A 21,744-nucleotide genomic window follows, 5' to 3' on the forward strand; every position below is an offset into this window, starting at 1 on the left:
GTGATAGATCATTTTGGTGTCTCCGCAATACAATTTGGTCACTTCCCTGCCGCGAGTACTTGTTCACTCAAACAAGCGAGGTACCATTTTTATCAGGATACCTGGGACAACATTTGGTGGTAGGAAATTTGTGTCAGCCCTGTGATCCCACAACTTTCCCACACAGAAATGTTAGAAAAATCTAATTTTTTCAGCTAAATGTGAGGTTTGCAAGGGATTCTGGTTAGGGAATGTTGGGGGATCCACACAAGCCATACCTCCCTCAACTTCTCCAGGTGTTTAGTTTTCAGAAATGTCTGGGTTTGGGGGGTTTCACTAGATGGCTGCCGAACCCGGAACAAATACGCGGGTGCTGTAATAAAAGAGCCACCCTTGTGGTTTTGGCACCCTATGATGACCCTCAAACACAACCATTTTAACTGACTTTAGTGTGTTATTTTACCCTAGGCTTAATGTAGAATGGTCCTGCATGTGCCTGCTTCTCTTCTGTCCTGTAATCTTGCTGTCTTTAAATGGGAGCTGTTACAGAGGGTAACAGTCTTGCCAAGAGCAGAACGTGTGGGATGTGCATTTGAAGGCGAGCAGTTGTGCAGGAATTTGTATTACATTGTGCATTGGTGAGAATTATGAGTTCTTACTATTGGCTTTAACATGGTTTAATTTGTATTTGTATTTGTGGTATACTTATAGAGCGCAGACCTGTCACCCAAAGGGCATCCTGGCGCTTCGAACCATAAACCAACAGATTACAGCGAGTTAGCCTGTCCTAGGGAAGAGGAAGGTTTTTAGCGCCTTCCTAAAGGCTGGGAGATCCTCAAGATTCCTTAGAGATATCGGCAGGGAGTTCCAGAGCTTGGCCGCCGCTACTCTAAAGGATCGGCCGCCCATCCTCACTCTCTGGAAGCGCGGAACTACAAGTAACCTCGAAGAAGAGGAGCATAAGGCTCGAGGTGGAAGGTACCAGGCGAACATCTTCCGCAAAGAGACCGGGCCAAGACCATGGATAGCCCTGAACACGATGCAAGCTGCTTTATAATGCACGTGTAAATGGACCGGCAGCCAGTGGAGTTCCTGTAGCGCTGCCGTAGATGAACTGTAGTAGGGGCGGGAAAGGGCGAGTTTGGCAGCCATGTTAATGTCATTCTGTTTTCTGACTCTACCTTGCTTTATGGCAGTGCTTACTATTTATTAGCTTTGACATGCTTTCATGTCATCTTGCTTTTCAGTTTCATCTTGGTTTGGGCCTTTCTGTGTGCATGGCCTAACTAACTCCATTTTCATGACTGAAGCTATTCTCTGTGCTTGCACGTAGATGCAAAGTGGGGAGGGCATGTTCAGCTATTCCTCCTGTTTTTCGCACTTTACTGACTAGAGAAAACCGGTTCTTATCAGAGGAATGCACATGGTCTGTCTCAAAGCCATAGCAAAGGCCTGATTAACCGATGCCATGCCCTTGGAGCAGACTGGTACGGACTCTCATCAGAACAAGTCGGCGAGGCTTTCTAGAAGCTTCATTATGCTTGGATTTGTATTAAAAAGGGGAGCCTCTTCTGGTCTGGTGGAAGTTCGAATTCTGCGCGAGGGTAGACGTGTCTATCTTGGATTGAACCCTGAATGCTGAGTTCTGATCCCCGGCTGTGTCAAGACTTCCCCCGGCCAGAAGTGGGCAGTGTATGCATCAGGTGATGTATTGAGTTTTATGGTTATTGCCATTGTGATGTGAGCCAGTGGCTGTGATCATTTGAGGTGTGGGAGGTGCACATCCAGAGTGATCCTCTACTGTGCATATATACAAATATATTTTTTTCTAATCTCTTGCAGAACATCCAGTGTATCTTATCTTATATCAGTTATTGTTTGTTTTTTAATCAGTATTATAGTGTGCTCAGTTATTGATTCATGCCTTTAGATTATAAGTTAGCTGCATATATTCAAATCTTATGCATTTGGTATCTGAGACAGCCTTTGTTTAGAGAGTATTATGTAATAAACCCCAAGCTTTATTCTAGAAGAGAGAGAGAGTCCCTCATTAATAAACTCATGTGTATTATTTCAAAGCACCTTAATTTGTCTTTTGCCTCCAAAGTGGGAGTGTTGTGCAAAGTGTGTGTGTGTTTCAAAGGTGCAGTGGTATATTTGCCTCCCAGGTGGGAGTGCAGGGATTGGGTGTAGCTTATTGGTGAGCAGCCACATTCAAAATATTTTTGGCGTAGTCGGTTGCAGGATGTGAACGTTGATTTAAAAGGCAAAGAAATATGTTTTCTAGAAATTAAAAGCAGACTCTCAGATACCAATTGATAAACATGTATATTTGGATGGGAGGTAGCCATATGATGTGCTAGCCTGTGAGTGAACTTATTGTCCTGGGTTGAGTGAGAATTGGAATGTGTGTTTAAGTTTTTTTGTAAAAAGTGCATATAAATAATTTGCTACGTTAGGCTGAAAGGGCTGGATCCCTTTCAAGTGTTTATTAAGAATTTTATACAAAATATGTTAAGCTGCAGTGCGAATTTGAGACATGAGAGACATGGTTTATTGGACCAAAAAAATACCTCTTTAATGTTAACCTGTCAGAATAAATTATTGCAAAGATAAGTGTGAAACTTACCAGACTGCGGTAGAAAAAGTGTATGGTTTGTATCATGCAAAATAAGTATAGGAAAAGCAGAGGAAGGGCTAATAGGAGAACAGTGTGTTTAAAGGTTGGAATTAACTGGAACCTTGAAATGTGGGATGTTCTTTGTTTGACATCTTAGGAAAAAGTGCTTGAATTGTTTGGTTTCTTTGAGAACATGATAAAAAAAACTGTAGGAGCATTTGCAATTGCTTTCCCAGGCAAACTAATGAATTTGGTCCTTTTCTGAAAATGATTGGAATGAGTTTCTTGTTGTCCTTGTTGTTCTTAATTTGTAAAATATAACACATTTAAAAATTTGGTTTGATTAGAAGTATTAGAATGTATACATTATTTTAACATAGGAAGTGATTCAACATGAGAGAAATGTAAGTAAAAAAGAAATGTGCCTTTAAATCAAAGGCAGTTCTGTGACTGTTCAGGCCAGTGTGAATTTGTGCTGCACAGACACGCATTTTAAATGTGCACTAGGACAAGTGAAATACAGACTCATGGTCTAACAGGGGACAGTTTATAGCTTTGAGATAAGAACAGAAGGAAGGGAGACAGAGTGTATTAGTGTTGAATAAAATGTTTAGCTTGTGAATTCTATTTCGTTCTGACAAGAGGTGAAAGGGTTTAGAAAAAAATGAGAGGCTGTTTTCCTTCTCAGACATGAAATGCGACCTGGGAGTGGATGCCACGTAAAAATCTGGTGCAGGAGGAGAAATGAAATACAAAGTCAGTGATGGTGAAGTGCTTGCGTCTTTTAAATAGATGTTTGGGAGGCTTGCAGTGATATCATCCAGCAGCACTGAGAAGAGCTCAAGCTTTCTGTGAAGATTGAGGAGGAATTCCAATGGGAGGGGTCATCCCAGTGCCTCGCCATAGTAGACACAGACAGCTTCTTTGAGATAGATGTTTGGGAGGCTTGCAAAGGCACAGGTTTCCTTTCCTACCCCATGAGGAGACTCGCAGAGCAAATGGGAGCAGATGAAAGTTGGCAGGCGTGCATGGCACTTCGGCCTTGGAGGAGATAAGGTGGGGGCTAAAGCAGCAGAGGAACAAGGCTCTGCTTGTTATTTTTGGCAAGAGACCCAACAGGTTCCGCGGCAGCCTTAGAAAGGAGGGGCAGCGCTAAAGGGGGATTGAGAGACACAGAGAGCAGCTTCTGATAGTTTGAAAAAATGAAGTAGGAAAGAGGTACAGAGAATAGGAGTTAAAAGGTGTCCTTTTGCCATCCTTGTAACAGATTTGAACATTAGATAAAGAGATGTATTTTTAAAGCAATTTGAAAACAAATTATTTTTTTTAAAGAGAGAATTAAACATGCACTCAAGCCATTTGTTTTGACCAGCTAGGATGAATCAGATGTGAAAAAATGAGATTTTAGAAAATGATGAGGAAAATGAACAAACCAGTTATTTTTTTATTTTAGATTTAACAATCACTGTTCGTAAGTATAAATTAGACATGTTGGTAAATAATGAATTTTGTTTTACAGGGAGGAATGTTATTTTAGTAAATGAATGCAGCAATGTTTTTAACTCCGCACAATCAGTTTGTGCAGAATGCTAATAAAATGTAGTCAATTTAGACATACTGTTACCTGGAGGTATAATGTGTAGTACCAATTAAACTAGTTCTTTTTACTTTGAGTAGAAAGTTTATCGGCCAGCTGTTCGTTTCTCCCAAGATGAATATCATAATTCAGAATCACAAGTCAAACAAAGCAGGTAAATAAAGCAATGTAACACATGTGAGAGTCACAATACTTGTACACATACATACATTATAACTCTACCACAGTCTATTTGTGAATTCAGCACTGGCCTCTAATTTACCTCTATCTCTCTAATACTCTTACTCTCCCTCTCTCTCTTTTATTCTCTCTCTCTGTGGCAGCATAAAATCTTGCTCACGACATGACCAGCAAAGAAGGAGGCATGAAGAACAAAAGGAAAATGGCTGCATGCAATACACATTTGATCAGAACCCCATTCAGAGGGTCAGAGGGCAAGAAGGGGTTACTTGGCCCTACTGTGGCGGTTGAGGCCTTTTACTCCTGATGTCACAGAGCCCAATCTACTATAGATCCTGAGCAATTTGGTCAGGTACCCCTTCAGAACTTGACTCTAAGTGATAGTACTGGTTTGGAAGTCCAAGGCTTCTCCGGGAAGGTAGGTACAGGGGGGAGAGCACAGGCTCACAACTCAAAATATATGCAGCAGCAATAAATGATTGCCCAGTCCGATACTTGCTTTTGTGATGAAATAAGTATTTATCTATGACTAAAAAGGAAAGTACGACATTTCGAAACACAACACAGTCCCCTGAAGTCAGGGGTCTAGTGTTTCATAGACAGATCCCTGACTTTCAGTTCCCTCAAGCTAGCAGTAGTGGTTATTCACCATTCACTAAAGGCAACATTCAGGTTAAGTTTCACTACTTGTCCTAGTCTCAAGAGTCCCACTTCGACTCTGTCTTCAAGTCTAAAGTGGTCTAATGCTGAAGCACAAGCTGGCAAGCAAGTTTGTTTGGGGTAGATTGGCCTGAAATCCGTTTCACCTGTACCAGCTGGATTCGGGCAACCAGAGTTTCTGAGCATGCACTGTCTGCAGGTGCTGGAGCTGCAGCAGCTGTCTCTGGAAAGTCTTTCATTCGTACAGCCCAGGCAGGCTGCGATTGGCCATCCTGGATTTCCTAACATGGGGTCCTTCAGTGGCCATAGCTGGAGGAGGGTTTCTAGATGCTCCTCCAGACTGGGTAAGTTCTTCGGCTCTACCCAGAGATAGTGGGGGGCTTGCATGAAGGTTCTTGCACTGGTCCTCAGTCAGGGTTCTGCCTGTTAGGATCACCATAGTGGCTTCTCTTCTCAGATAAGGTTCTCGTCCATGTCACACTTCCTCCTTGGTCCCGGTAACACCCTATGGCATAAGGAATCACTGTTTCTGCACTGCAAAAGGGCTCTGACCTGATCAGAATATCGTCTCTCTCCACTAGGCACAGAGGGTCACCAGCTTGCCACCATACATGGGCTATGGCCTGCTCAGCATAGCAATACTCTTCAGACACAGCAGCCCCACCTGGCCTACAGGGTCATCGATTTACCACCGCACACAGGCTACGTCCCGTTCACCACAGCAATACTCTTCGGGCCCGATTCACAGAACTAACTTAAGACAAAATCCTAAACTTACTACTTTGGTAGTCACAGAAGTTAGGATTTTGTCTTAAGTTTGTCTTAAGACAAACTTAAGACAAACTTAAGTTAGGATTCTGTCTTAAGTCTGTCTTAAGTTTGTCTTAAGACACATTTAAGACAAAATCCTAACTTCTGTGAATACAAAAAGTAGTACGTTTAGGATTTTGTCTTAAGTTAGTTCTGTGAATCGGCCCCATAATGGTCACCCCAACTGGCATAGGAGGTCGTCAACTTCACACTGCACATGAGCAATGAACCGTTTGGTGCAGCAACAATCATGGCACACTTCATGGCAGACCTCCTCTGGCTGACATCCCCTGCATAAGGGCAATTACCTTATCGGTGCAGTAGCCATCTCCGCACACTTTGCTATAGGATCCACTAGTCAGGATTCTCCACTGGATTTCTCTCCATCCTATGCTCTACTCCCTCAAATAGGTCACACTAGTCTTGGCAAGCAGGCAGGCAGGTACTGGTGTTCCAGACTCCATGGCAGGTGGTCCTGGATTCCTGGGTGATATCCCCTCACCCAGATGGGAGACAAGTGGGTCTTGGGCCTCAGCCCTGGTCACAGGAATAAGTCTTGCAGAGCTTCTCATCCTCACAAAGCCGGACAGGCAGCGTGACAGTTGACAATTTTGGGGATCTCAAGCTCTCTTTCTGATAGTCCATTTCTGAACATCAAATGTGATTCAGAGTCTTAGGCCCCGATTTACAAACAAGTCACGCAATGCAATAAGACACCTTGATAGGGAGAGGGCCTGAATGACAACATATCTACTAAGATATGGTGCATTCCTCCTATTCCTGCACTGGTGCACACAGTGCAGCCTAGCACAAACACAAGTAACCTTGCACCATGGTGCAAGGACTACTGCATCACAGGCAAGATTATTTTCGTGCAGGAAGGGTATCACTTCTCTGAGACTTTTGTTCTTTCTGTGTATAGAGTGCTACCAAATGCAGCCCACATAGAAAGAGGGGAAAAAGGAGAAATGAGCACATTTTTCCGTGTTCTGCCTCACATGAAAAAGCATAGCATTTGGACGTATTCCCAGGTTTACTTGTGTAAGTAAATCTGGAAATGCAGCAAAAATCCCGGTTGGATGATTAGGACCAACAAAGATCCACCAATGAACCGGCTTCCAGGGGTAGAATAACGTAAAGCAGCGACATTGCGCTGCCTTGCGTTTCTCCAGATTTACTATTCCACGCAACGTTGCTCTGTATGGCATAGCAAATCTCACTTAAGGGGTTGTCACACAGTGTGTCACCTGGTGTGACACATTGGTGACAAAAGCCCTTTGTAAATCTGGGCCTGGGACATTAAAGTTTATGCTGGTGGTCTGCGTTCTTTTTGAAGTGCACTCTTCTCTGCTCTCTCTTCCTTCTGAAAGCTGTCTATCACAGCAGGAGCGACCCCCAATGGACCGCCTTCCTAGGGCAGAATAACATAAGGCAGCAACAATGCGCTGCCTTGTGTTTCTCCAGATTTACTATGCCATGCAACATTGCTCTGTGTGGCTTAGCAAATCTCATTTAAGGGGTTGTCACACAGTGTGGTACCTGGTTTCAACAGTGACAAAAGCCCTTTGTAAATCTGGGCCTAGAACTTTAAAGTTTTTGCTGGTGGTCCGCTTCTTTTTGAAGTGTATCCTCCTCTGCTCTCTCTTCCATCTGAAAGCAGTCTGTCACAGCAGGAGCGACCCCAAATGTAACAGCCCCACAACACAGGCTACGGGAGTGACTAGAGGCTCACACCTGGATGTCAACCATAGTGATATATGTATCAAAAGGTTACCCCATGGCCTCAGCCCAACTTATTATGATTTTCTTATCAGTCCCATTTCCTTCCTGGTGACCTCTCACTGAATCAAAGAACACCATTTGTATTGTACTGGAGAGCCTAGCTGTCCTTTCGTTCAGAGAGCCCCTCCATACAGGAATGTAGCAACACACAAATCTGTCTGGGGGGGATTCCTCTGCCTCCTCTTGATGTAGTTCATCATGCAACCCTCAGTCTCCCAAAATAGAACTCAGAGTCTTCCATGTACTGTACCATTCACAGGCACAAATACACCTAGCTACCAAAGCAATCAGAGATACCCCTCAAGTCAAGAGCACAGGGCTCTGCAAACCCCCCCCCACCCCCAAAATCCCTAGTAACAGTGTAAGCTACCAAACAATCATCAAAGAAAACAACATATTCAATCTAACCCCAATACCATAGGAGTTCGAAAAAACATGCACTTTATTATAATTTTCATTTTTTTTAATTCTTACATTTAAAAATCTCATTACGTAAAAACACAAATGCACCCGCACAACAGATATACCAAATATATACACAATATGAAATGGGGAGAAATTCCAAGACGGCCCTATTCACCTTTTACAATAGAAGCACTCCTACGACTTGTGTCATTCGTTCTCAATAGGTACATTCAATGACATATGGGCATCATCCATGCACTGCAGGTCATGCTTTTAATGTTTATGTTTATGTTTGGGGGATTTATTAAGCGCTTGTTCACCAAAAGCTCTCTTGGCGCTATCGGAGGTAGGAAAAACCGTCCTGAAGTACACTCTAATAGTAGGTTTGGGTGAACAGCCAAGTTTTCAGTTTCTTCCTGAAACTAATGTGATCCAATGTTAGTCTGATATCAATCGGTAGGGAATTCCAGAGTTTTGGGCCGAGTACAGAGAAACAAGAACCACCAATTTCCTTACGCTTAAATCTAGGGATAATGGATCATTGAGGCTGATCTGAGATTCCATTTGGAAAGGTACCATGAAATCTTTGTGAAAATAAATGTAGGTCCTGTCTCGTGGAGCGCGTTCAAAATCATGCAGCCTGTCTTAAACATAGACCGCTGGGTCACAGGAAGCCAGTGACGCTGCTTCATTAGTGGCTTAGTAGGACAGTGTCTCAGTTGCTGGAAAAATCATCTGGCTGCCTGATTCTGAATCAGCTGCAATCTATGGGTTTGATTGGCAGGGAGACCCAAATAGATAGCATTGACGTAATCCAGCCTGGACCTAATTAAGGTCAGCATGATCCCTAGGAAAAAAATCTCCTGATTTTCTTGAAAGTCCTTAGATGATAAACGCATGAGGAAGTGACGAGGCTGATCTGTTCATGCATGGATAAGTTTGCGTTGATTTTGACTTTTGGCAGAATTCTAAGGGATGGGTGGAGTGCCCAATGCAGCTGGCCAGTGTCCTGGCGGCCGATAAAAAAAACTAGAGGAGCATTTACAATTGCTTTCCCAGGCAAACTAATGAATTTGGTCCTTTTCTGAAAATGGCTGGAATGAGTTTCTTGTTGTCCTTGTTGTTCTTAATTTGTAAAATATAACACATTTAAAAATTTGGTTTGATTAGAAGTATTAGAATGTATACATTATTTTAACATAGGAAGTGATTCAACATGAGAGAACTGTAAGGAAAAAAGAAATGTGCCTTTAAATCAAAGGCAGTTCTGTGACTGTTCAGGCCAGTGTGAATTTGTGCTGCACTGACACGCATTTTAAATGTGCACTAGGACAAGTGAAATACAGACTCATGGTCTAACAGGGGACAGTTTACAGCTTTGAGATAAGAACAGAAGAAAGGGAGACAGAGTGTATTAGTGTTGAATAAAATGTTTAGCTTGTGAATTCTATTTCGTTCTGACAAGAGGTGAAAGGGTTTAGAAAAAAATGTGAGGCTGTTTTCCTTCTCAGACATGAAATGCGTCCTGGGAGTGGATGGCACGTAAAAATCTGGTGCAAGAGGAGAAATGAAATACAAAGTCAGTGATGGTGAAGTGCTTGCGTCTTTTAAATAGATGTTTGGGAGGCTTGCAGTGAGATCATCCAGCAGCACTGAGAAGAGCTCAGACTTTCTGTGAAGATTGAGGAGGAATTCCAATGGGTGGGGTCATCCCAGTGCCTCGCCATAGTAGACACAGACAGCTTCTTTGAGATAGATGTTTGAGAGGCTTGCAAAGGCACAGGTTTCCTTTCCGACCCCATGAGGAGACTCGCAGAGCAAATGGGAGCAGATAAAAATTGGCATGCGTGCATGGCACTTCAGCCTTGGAGGAGATAAGGTGGGGGCTAAGGCAGCAGAGGAACAAGGCTCTGCTTGTTATTTTTGGCAAGGGACCCAACAGGTTCCGCGGCAGCCTTAGAAAGGAGGGGCAGTGCTAAAGGGGGATTGAGAGACACAGAGAGCAGCTCGGATAGTTTGAAAAAATGAAGAATTATGAGTTCTTACTATTGGCTTTAAAATGGTTTAACGTCATTCTGTTTTCTGACTCTACCTTGCTTTATGGCAGTGCTTACTATTTATTAGCTTTGACATGCTTTCATGTCATCTTGCTTTTCAGTTTCATCTTGGTTTGGGCCTTTCTGTGTGCATGGCCTAACTAACTCCATTTTCATGACTGAAGCTATTCTCTGTGCTTGCACGTAGATGCAAAGTGGGGAGGGCATTTTCAGCTATTCCTCCTGTTTTTCGCACTTTACTGACTAGAGAAAACCGGTTCTTATCAGAGGAATGCACATGGTATGTCTCAAAGCCATAGCAAAGGCCTGATTACCCGATGCCGTGCCCTTGGAGCAGACTGGTACGGGCTCTCATCAGAACAAGTCGGCCAGGCTTTCTAGAAGCTTCATTATGCTTGGATTTGTATTAAAAAGGGGAGCCTCCTCTGGTCTTCTGGAAGTTTCTATTCTGAGCGAGGACAGACGTGTCTATCTCGGATTGAACCCTGAATGCTGAGTTCTGATCCCCGGCTGTGTGAAGACTTCCCCCGGCCAGAAGTGGGCAGTGTATGCATCAGGTGATGTATTGAGTTTTATGGTTATTGCCATTGTGATGTGAGCCAGTGGCTGTGATCATTTGAGGTGTTTTCTTTGTGGAGTGGGAGGTGCACATTCAGAGTGATCCTCTACTGTGTATATATACATATATATTTTTTTCTAATCTCTTGCAGGACATCCAATGTATCTTATCTTATATCAGTTATTGTTTGGTTTTTAATCAGTATTATAGTGTGCTCAGTTATTGATTCATGCCTTTAGATTATAAGTTAGCTGCGTATATTCAAATCTTATGCATTTGGTATCTGAGACAGCCTTTTTTTAGAGAGTATTATGTAATAAACCCCAAGCCTTATTCTAGAAGAGAGAGAGAGAGTCCCTCATTAATAAACTCATGTGTGTTATTTCAAAGCACCTTAATTTGTCTTTTGCCTCCAAAGTGGGAGTGCTGTGCAAAGTGTGTGTGTGTTTCAAAGGTGCAGTGGTATATTTGCCTCCCAGGTGGGAGTGCAGGGATTGGGTATGGCTTATTGGTGAGCAGCCACATTCAAAATATTTTTGGCGTAGTCGGTTGCAGGATGTGAACGTTGATTTAAAAGGCGAAGAAATATGTTTTCTAGAAATTAAAAGCAGACTCTCAGATACCAATTCATAAACATGTATATTTGGATGGGAGGTAGCCAGATGATGTGCTAGCCCGTGAGTGAGCTCATTGTGCTGGGTTGAATGAGAATTGGAATGTGTGTTTAAGTGTGTTTTGTAAAAAGTGCCTATAAATAATTTGCTACGTTAGGCAGAAAGGGCTGGATGTCTTTCAAGTGTTTATTACCCACTTCGGCGCTCGCACGCTGATGACGAGCTGAGCTCGTCATGTAACGCGCGTTTTAAAAAAAAATGCCGCGTACAGCGGGAAAAGCCGCCGCGCGCATGCGGTTAACAATTGTATACAAAATATGTTCAGCTGCAGTGCGAATTTGAGACATGAGAGACATGGAATATTGGAGCCAAAAAATACCTCTTTAATGTTAACCTGTCAGAATAAATTATTGCAAAGATAAGTGGGAAAGTTACCAGACTGCGGTAGAAAAAGTGTATGGTTTGTTTCATGCAAAATAAGTATAGGAAAAGCAGAGGAAGGGTTAATAGGAGGACAGTGTTTTTAAAGGTTGGAATTAACTGGAACCTTGAAATGTGGGATGTTCTTTGTTTGACATCTTTGGAAAAAGCGCTTGAATTGTTTGGTTTCTTTGAGAACATGATAAGAAAAACTAGAGGAGCATTTACAATTGCTTTCCCAGGCAAACTAATGAATTTCGTCCTTTTCTGAAAATGACTGGAATGAGTTTCTTGTTGTCCTTGTTGTTCTTAATTTGTAAAATATAACACATTTAAAAATTTGGTTTGATTAGAATTATTAGAATGTATACATTATTTTAACATAGGAAGTGATTCAACATGAGAGAAAAGTAAGGAAAAAAGAAATGTGCCTTTAAATCAAAGGCAGTTCTGTGACTGTTCAGGCCAGTGTGAGTTTGTGCTGCACAGACACGCATTTTAAATGTGCACTAAGACAAGTGAAATACAGACTCATGGGCTAACAGGGGACAGTTTATAGCTTTGAGATAAGAACAGAAGATAGGGAGACAGAGTGTACTAGTGTTGAATAAAATGTTTAGCTTGTGAATTCTATTTCGTTCTGACAAGAGGTGAAAGGGTTTAGAAAAAAATGTGAGGCTGGTTTCCCTTTCAGACATGAAATGCGTCCTGGGAGTGGATGGCACGTAAAAATCTGGTGCAGGAGGAGAAATGAAATACAAAGTCAGTGATGGTGAAGTGCTTGCGTCTTTTAAATAGATGTTTGGGAGGCTTGCAGTGAGATCATCCAGCAGCACTGAGAAGAGCTCAGGCTTTCTGTGAAGATTGAGGAGGAATTCCATTGGGAGGGGTCATCCCAGTGCCTCGCCATAGTAGACACAGACAGCTTCTTTGAGATAGATGTTTGAGAGGCTTGCAAAGGCACAGGTTTCCTTTCCGACCCCATGAGGAGACTCGCAGAGCAAATGGGAGCAGATGAAAATTGGCAGGCGTGCATTGCACTTCGGCCTTGGAGGAGATAAGGTGGGGGCTAAGGCAGCAGAGGAACAAGGCTCTGCTTGTTATTTTTGGCAAGGGACCCAACAGGTTCCGCAGCAGCCTTAGAAAGGAGGGGCAGCGCTAAAGGGGGATTGAGAGATACAGAGAGCAGCTCGGATAGTTTGAAAAAATGAAGTAGGAAAGAGGTACACAGAATAGGAGTTAAAAGGTGTCCTTTTGCCATCTTTGTAACATATTTGAACATTAGATAAAGAGATGTATTTTTAAAGCAATTTGAAAACAAGTTTTTTTTTTTTAAAGAGAGAATTAAACATGCACTCAAGCCATTTGTTTTGACCAGGCAGGATGAATCAGATGTGAAAAAATGGATTTTAGAAAATGTGAGGAAAATGAACAAACCAGTTTTTTTTATTTTAAATTTAACAATCGCTGTTCGTAAGTATAAATTAGACATGTTGGTGAATAATGAATTTTGTTTTACAGGGAAGAATGTTATTTTAGTAAATGAATGCAGCAATGTTTTTAACTCTGCACAATCAGTTTGTGCAGAATGCTTATAAAATGTAGTCAATTTAGACATATTGTTACCTGGAGGTATGATGTGTAGTACCAATTAAACTAGTTCTCTTTATTTTGAGTAGAAAGTTGATCGGCCAGCTGTCCGTTTCTCCCAAGATGAATATCATAATTCAGAATCACAAGTCAAACAAAGCAGGTAAATAAAGCAATGTAACACATGTGAGAGTCGCAATACTTGTACACATACATACATTATAACTCTACCACAGTCTATTTGTGAATTCAGCACTGGCCTCTAATTTACCTCTATCTCTCTAATACTCTTTCTATCTTTTATTCTCTCTCTCTGTGGCAGCATAAAATCTTGCTCACAACATGACCAGCAAAGAAGGAGGCATGAAGAACAAAAGGAAAATGGCTGCATACAATACACATTTTATCAGAACCCCATTCAGAGGGTCAAAGGGCAAGAAGGGGTTACTGGGCCCAACTGTGGCGGTTGAGGCCTTTTACTCCTGATGTCACAGAGCCCAATCTACTATAGATCCTGAGCAATTTGGTCAGGTACCCCTTCAGAACTTGACTCTAAGTGATAGTACTGGTTTGGTAGTCCAAGGCTTCTCGGGGAAGGTAGGTAACTTTCCTTCACAACCATTTCTTTGGTGTTTGTTGGTCGTGGGTCGAGATCTGGTACCTATTATTGCATTACAGTTACGTCAGTTCTTCTGACGGAGACCCACCTTCCTAGTACGAGCTTTACAAAGCTATACCGTTCTTCTGGGCTTTATATAAAAAAACGCAATGTGCTATCACCATGGTCTGATAGGTATCTTTCTGAGAGATGAACATAGGCTAAACATTTTTCATTCTATCAATGCATCCTGCCTTTCAGCTAAACATTTTACTTTCAACAGGGTTCATTGCAACGATTTCTTCACTTCGTTCTAATCTTAATTTTGCAAACATCGTTCTAGTTTCTACATGGCCTCTTACAACCTGACTACTTAATTAAAAAAAACGGGGTTTTATGGAAAACAACTAGGGACATAGAAAACTGTGGTAAGGGCGTAAATCGACCCGTCTCTTACAACCGGGGGTGAGGGACAGTTTTATAACTCTCGTCTGGGGCAGCTGATACGAAACAGGGGGCGTTCCGGGAACATGAGGGTGTTTCGATCACCTTTACTGTTTGGGTATTGCGACAATTCGGGACGGGGAAGGTCGCGTTATCTGAGGCATCTTTTTATAATACAGGAGCCGCTGACATGTAGTTCCTTTATTTCGGGTCAGATTAGGGAACCTCAGTCGTCTTACCTGTCCTTTCCCTAATGGCCAAATCTCGGTTTCATCAATTTTTTTAGCAGAAAGGAGAGGTAGTGACACGGCGTCAGGGTGATTTTTATTTAGGATAAATTTTGAGCAAATACTTGTGGTATTTGGGGCCAATTGGTGGTGCACTAGGGGTGGCGGTTTGCCAATTTAGGTGCTAGTCATTCGGAAGAGCGAGAGAGAGAGAGAGAGAGAGAGAGAGAGAGAGAGAGAGAGAGAGAGAGAGAGAGAGAGAGAGAGAGAGAGAGAGAGAGAGAGATGTGCAACAACAAGCTAAATAGTACACGTGCGACATGGGGAGTGGCCGTGTATTAAGATAGGCTATTCAGCGCATTATATAACATAAGACATTACGGGTCCGTGTTAGAAGGTTGAAAGCATGCAGTTTGGGATGGTCGAGCATTAGGCCGGGTACAGGGGACATGCATCGAGTAAAAAAGGGCACCATTGTGTCGCATTTCTTGCATTCTCGGTCCTTTAACCAGTTAAGTCAACGCGTCAGTCATACACAAACATCATCTCATAGTTTCAGACATACGTGGCAGGTGTCCATTCACGCAACACGGATTAAGGGTGATCGCTTTCATCATGTCATACAATTTATTGGCTCTTTTGGTAAAAGAGCAGTTTGTGGGTGTGTTTAGGTGCCAGCAGGCAGTGTTAGTCCGCTTCGTGTATCAGACATGGCGAGGCTTCAGATCTTCACCATACCTTGGTCGTGATTCCGATGTGGCCTGCAGGGGGGGGAAAAAGGAGGGGAGGGGGACAACATTCGAGCATATCAAAAGCGCGGGTACGAAAGTCTTTTACTTACCTCATACTCGTCTTATCTCCCCGGGATAGAATCCCTGGGGTTGTGGTTTCTGGAGCCAAGGGGGGGGGGGGCAGTGTGTCCTTATAGGCTGTGAGTAGGAAAACGTTAGAGAATCAGAAGCACTTAGCGCGAGGTTTCTAGTTGGTAGGTGTATGTAACTATCGGGGTCCTTAAACCTCTTTCAACGCTGTGATGTTTTAAGGTTTATCAGCTCTTCGGTCAACTCTGTTCCCTAGTACCTTTGAGTGTCGTATCTTTATAGTATTCTATCATTTACATCGTTTCACTTTACCCATCCTTTATATTCCATCTTTTACACCATTTCGCTTTTACCCATCCCCAGAAGTCGAGGTCTTTCTCCATGCGCGAGTCCCTGAGTCAGTCGCATATTTGACGGCAGAGTGTCGTGTCTCAGATTCGATCCTCCATCCGGGGCTGGGCAACCATCTTCTATTAACCTTAAAGAGAGAGCAAAGTAGGGTGCACAGAAAAGAACTCTCCCGCCGATCCCACATTTTAAATAAAGCATGCAATACCCGTTCATAGTTTCAAAAACCTTTATTTTCACAGTCGTTCAGCATGTTGGTAGGACAGTGTGATCGGGGTTGGCCGGATACGGCAATGGCTAAAGTGCGTACAGTAGGGGGGCTATTTTGTGGGATTAAAAACATGTTTTAAAAAGGTTCATTCATTCATTTGCAGGGAACTAAAAACGTCTATCGAATAGTTGAGGGACCAAGGGGCATTCATTTCATAATTGGAAACACAGTTGGACTAGTTGTAATCAAATTCCTATAGGTATACCATGGGAGTGCGTCATAAGCGAGGTTACATGTCAGACATGAAAATATCATAATGAATCGTACATTTGAAAAACATTTTTCACGCGGTCCTTTTATATGTTCGTCGAGTGAATCCTCCCTCTTTTCCGTCAGGTGTACAAAGGATCATAACATATCTCGGAACATCGAGTCTTTTTAGCAAAAGAAAACACCACGAGGCGTTCGTAAGTTCCTATTGTTACCGGCGCCATTTTGGGCGGGGCCGGGTTGGTCCGGAAGTAGTATCAAGGAAAAAAAATGTTTCCTACAACCGGCAGTTGGACCAGAGTCCTTTTCGGCAGTTCGAGAATTCATGCTAACAGAAGGAGTGGCTATGTCATGCTTATTTCGTTAGCGATCAAGGCAGTTGTCCCTCACCGGAAACCTGCACGGGCCGAGGGCTCCTGGGACTTTTGTAGAATCTTCAAGGCTGTGGGGGTGCTGTCGGAGGTGGGGGCTCGTGCCCCGGTGGGCAAGCGTCCTAGTTACATTGCTAGTCAAAGTTACTCTAGCAGCCGAGACCCGCCTTCCAGCGGACCCAGACGCCATTTTGAGGCCCTGCAGCAGCCCCCCTCGTCGAGTCTGCAAGAGTGGAAGAGACCTTTCTGGGGACAAATAGGGAATGGAACTCCGTGTTGTGGAAGCAGGACGTTCGGCTAGGGCGCAGCTGTGGTGCCCCCACCTGGGGGGCGAGGGAGACTCGTTCGCGCCGTCTCCCTCTCCCGGTGCACTCCATGCCACTCTCTTTCATGGGCATGCATGATGGTCTCTCCACACCCTGTGCTCCACAAGTCCCATGCCCAGTGCTGCGGAAGTATGGCCACCTGCGGCGCATGTTCGGTGCTGCGCATGTACTGGGGCGCCACCATGGTATGTTCGGTGCTACGCAGGTATTGGCACCACCGCCTGGCTGGAGGAGTTCGGCGCTGGGCCGGGGGCTGGGAAACCTCCTATCCGTGGAGGTGGGAGAGGCTCGTCCGCGTCGCCTCTCCCTCCCAGCCCGACCTGGACTAATTTTCGCGGAGGTATGTACAAGACATCCCTCCCCCCAGAGTTGTCGCAGCCATTATTCAAGTGCTGCTGCGGCCATTACGGAGGAGAAAAGAAAGAAGTGTCCCGTCCTTCTCTGGACCGGGCTTCCGGTGGATGTCTGCCGGACGCCCCTTGCTCTGGCCCCATCAACGGGTTCCTTGGCTCATCGGCTGCAGCCGGATCCAGTTGGCCCCAGTCCCTGGCCATTGGTGGCCGGACCGGGAAGACATGTGGCGGGACTACATGCAACTCCCACGCGCCACCGTGGCCGGACTGGGGGAGAGAGAGAGGGGGGTCGAGGACATAGACATTCCCCCCCCTACGACTCTCCGGTGTGGTCAAGGTGATCCCCTGGCTGGGTCCCGCTGGCCCTTGTCTCTCCTCCGGCTCCACCCTATGTTACGATTTCCTGGCCGACTGTTGGCAGCAGGACCCGCCTTATATGGGTAGCTGCCGGTTGGGCGTAGCCGTAACCCTGCCCTACTTTGGAAGGTTCCAGAATGGGGGGGGCGAATGTTCTGCTGACTTTCATTTTCTAGTTTACCGTTCTTGTTTCGAACGTTTTCTGTTGTTAGGGCATTAATAGGTGTTATTATTACGTATTGTTATTTGTTTCTTGTTCGTTATGTTAAATAAAAGTTCAAGTTCATCAGTGGCCTACGGATTTCGTTTTCCCATTCCTTTCTTTCCAGGTTATTCCATGCTAAAGCTTCTGTTAACAGAAGTTTAAGCACCATGGTAACACAGGCAGAGGGATGACGCAGATTCATGCATCACGTACACACAAACTCAGACGGGGAGACAGTACAAATATTATATAAAAGACCCAAGACAAACATAAAACAGTTATTGGCCATAATTATCTTATTTCTATATGCTGCGCATACTTTTTGTTAGAGCAATGGGGCAGGCTTTAGTTATATGCCTATAAGGATGCGGAAGAAAGGAGGTAGTAGGTTTTCAGACATTGGCAATATCCCTAGTCCTATCGGCGAAGGATACTTGTGTAACCCTTACCTCGAAATACCCTAAACTTTTCCCTACTTGGCTAAACGTAAGGATGCCTGATCATGTGTGTACATTATTCTTTCTGTTTTCTTCGGGGTTTGTCGTCTGTCAATTTAGAGCTACACTGGGTTTTCCCGTCTTATCGTTGTTGGATCTATGAGGACTCGAACATGTCGCTGAAATCGGCTTGGCGAAATCTGTGCCATCGGGCGTAATCGAACGTGGTGGTTCTATCTGGCCTGTTCAAGTCAGTCTGATTCATCTTTGTCTCGCGCCTTTTCCCTTTCTGCCGGCCTGTTATTCCTGTCGGTCCTCTGCTCCTACTCACGTTCAGTAGAGTCGGGCATTGGGCTTTCCAGTGCCCGGCATATCTACAAAAAGCACATTGGTTTTGCCCTAAGTCTGGCCGTCCTGTGCGTAGTGTCGGGGGATTACTTTCGGGACGTTGTGTTCTGGGGTCGTCCTGTCGATATGTTCCTTTACCTGCTCTGTCCTCGTCTCTATTCTTTCGTTGCATTGCTTCTTTGCGCCACATACCGAGGCAGTCGAGCATAATAGGCGTTGTCTTATTATCACGAAGGGCTATTTCTAACGTTTCTATTTTATCAAGATCGAAGGATCCTATCAGTGGCCACTGTTTCTCTTGACTTTCTTTGGTATACCTGTGCCACAGTTTACTATAGGCTATGGTAACTAATCCATAGTTTATGAACATGTCTTTATTAGGGGTGCCTTCCAGCGGAGCTAGATGATCCACCTCTAATAAACGGTCCGGGCTGAACCAGCTATCGACCAGTGGGGAGAAGACAGACATGACAGCTCACAACGAGGGACAAAAAGTCAGCACTGCCTATCTTATCACTGCGCGCAAAGACTAGACAGAATATTTCTATTCTGCGTTGTTTGCAGGCAGTGAATACCTCATGAACCAATAAAAATAAAAAAACAATTCAGTGGGGAGAATAAGTAGATTCGCAAAAGGTCTGCTTCCTCTACCCTTTCACTATCTGCAAAGGGGAACCTGTTCTTTACTGTTTGCAGACAGAGAATCTCCAGAAAACAATCCGCGAACAGTAGTTCGGGGTCAAAAACAGTTAATCAGTGTCCGTTAATAAATAATTAATCAGTGGGGGAGAAAGATAGGCACGACGGCTGCGTTACTTATCCTTCACTGTTTGCAAAGAGAAAGAGCCTACTGTTTCTTCGTGTGCAGACAGTGAATCTCCAAATAGGTCAACAAAGAGTAATACTAGTATTTTCTGAACAATTAATTAATTATTTCGTGATTCGTCGTGTCTACACGACCTTACCCGGACCGTATGGACAGTTTCTTGTCTTCCGAATCCAGCGCCCGATCGTCCTCTTTTCTTTGTATTCCTTGCAGCACTCCTGATGGTTCCCAGTCAGGACCGTAGATCACTCGAGAGAGGTCTGTTCGGAACCAGTGAAGTTCGGATGATCGGCTGCCAGACGAGGGTCTATTGGGCAAGAGCTCTCCCGATCGTTGCAGTCGTTCACTCTGTCGTCAGGACCTCTCCCACTGGATCCACGAGTCGCTGATGGGCCCCACGCTTGGGACGCCAATTGTTAAACCTAAGGTCAAGGGACAATCGATATTTGCCCGGCGGTATCGCCTCTTTAACCCACGAATTATTAATCAATGAAGAGGCAGGCGCTGGAGACGGGAAGGCAGGAAACAAGGTTTATTCTCTCCGGAGGAGAACACATCAGTTCAGACAGCAGGTATCGTCATGAGGTGCTCTACCCGCATCTCTGAGGCCTGGCCTCTTATACACAGTTAAATGAATTTTATTGCAGGTAACACAGTTTTGTAATGTTTTGAAGTATGAAAGGACATCCTCTGAATCTCCCCTACAGGCCCGTTCCCACACATATTTACAGTTGAAGTCCCCACCCCGGTCACAACAGGTGATGATTATCGCGCAGCTGGACATTCCGCCGATTCATGGAATGTGGGGGGTTTGGTCGGATCTCATAGGGTGAGGGCTTTGATCAACTCGGGGGTCCTTTGATGAGGGAAGCTTTCTACTGTACGGGGAGGGGCAAGGAACAGTATCGGCAGAGCTAGGTGTCGGCCTGGGAACGAGGAAGACAAACGGGCACACAGGAAAAGGGTTTTGTATCAAAAAGGGCCTGGGACCATAAAAGGAAGGAAGGGAGGTGTCGCGCTGGGGACAGGATGGGGTTCTGAGGCAGAGCTGCGCTGAAGTGGGGTTTATGACCCAAGGCATGTGCGAGCGGGGGTTTGTCAGAGTGCGGGCTTTGTGAGGGAGGAGGGCTATGCCGGGGGCCAGTGGCATGCAAAAAGGGTTGTTCTGATCGAGGCACCTAAAATGGCGGGTGCGCACGACAAAAAGTGTGGCATCAGGGAAAAAGGCAAGATGGCGCAGATAATGTTTACCAGACCGTACTAATTTTCCACAATGCTTTTAATGTTTATGTTTATGTTTGGAGGATTTATTAAGCGCTCGTTCACCAAAAGCTCTCTTGCCGCTATCGGAGGTAGGAAAAACCATCCTGAAGTACACTCTAACAGTAGGTTTGGGTGAACAGCCAAGTTTTCAGTTTCTTCCTGAAACCAATGTGATCCAATGTTAGTCTGATATCAATCGGTAGGGAATTCCAGAGTTTTGGGCCGAGTACAGAGAAACAAGAACCACCAATTTTCTTACGCTTAAATCTACGGATAATGAGCATATTAATTGAGGCTGATCTGAGATTCCATTTGGAAAGGTACCATGAAATCTTTGTGAAAATAAATGTAGGGCCTGTCTCGTGGAGCGCGTTGAAAATCATGCAGCCTGTCTTAAACATAGACCGCTGGGTCACAGGAAGCCAGTGAAGCTGCTTCATTAGTGGCTTAGTATGACAGTGTCTCAGTTGCTGGAAAAATCATCTGGCTGCCTGATTCTGAATCAGCTGCAATCTATGGGTTTGATTGGCAGGGAGACACAAATAGATAGCATTGACGTAATCCAGCCTGGACCTAATTAAGGTCAGCATGATCACCATGCTTGCCTCCCTAGGAAAAACATCTCCTGATTTTCTTGAAAGTCCTTAGATGATAAACGCATGAGGAAGTGACCAGGCTGATCTGTTCATGCATGGATAAGTTTGCGTTGATTTTGTCTTTTGGCAGAATTCTAAGGGATAGGTGGAGTGCCCAATGCAGCTGGCCAGTGTCCTGGCATACAATAATGGAGTCTGTTGTGAGAAATGAATATCTCTGTTTTGTCAGAGTTTAATTTAAGATGGTTGCGGTCCATCCAATCTTGAATAAAGAGCATGGTATTTTGAAAGAAGGCCTTAGATTCCTCTGTCTATCGGGAATATCAGCTGCATATCAACTGCATAATTATATACCATTACTCTCCTGGTTTGAAGGGAGTGGATCAAGAGGCAGATATAATGGTTTAGTAGGTGGGGGGAAAGAGACGAGCCTTAAGGAACACTACAGGTGGTATTGACCCTGGCTGAAT

Source organism: Lissotriton helveticus, chromosome 4_2 (genome assembly GCF_964261635.1).
Source record: "Lissotriton helveticus chromosome 4_2, aLisHel1.1, whole genome shotgun sequence".
NCBI classification, from domain to species: Eukaryota; Metazoa; Chordata; class Amphibia; order Caudata; family Salamandridae; genus Lissotriton; species Lissotriton helveticus.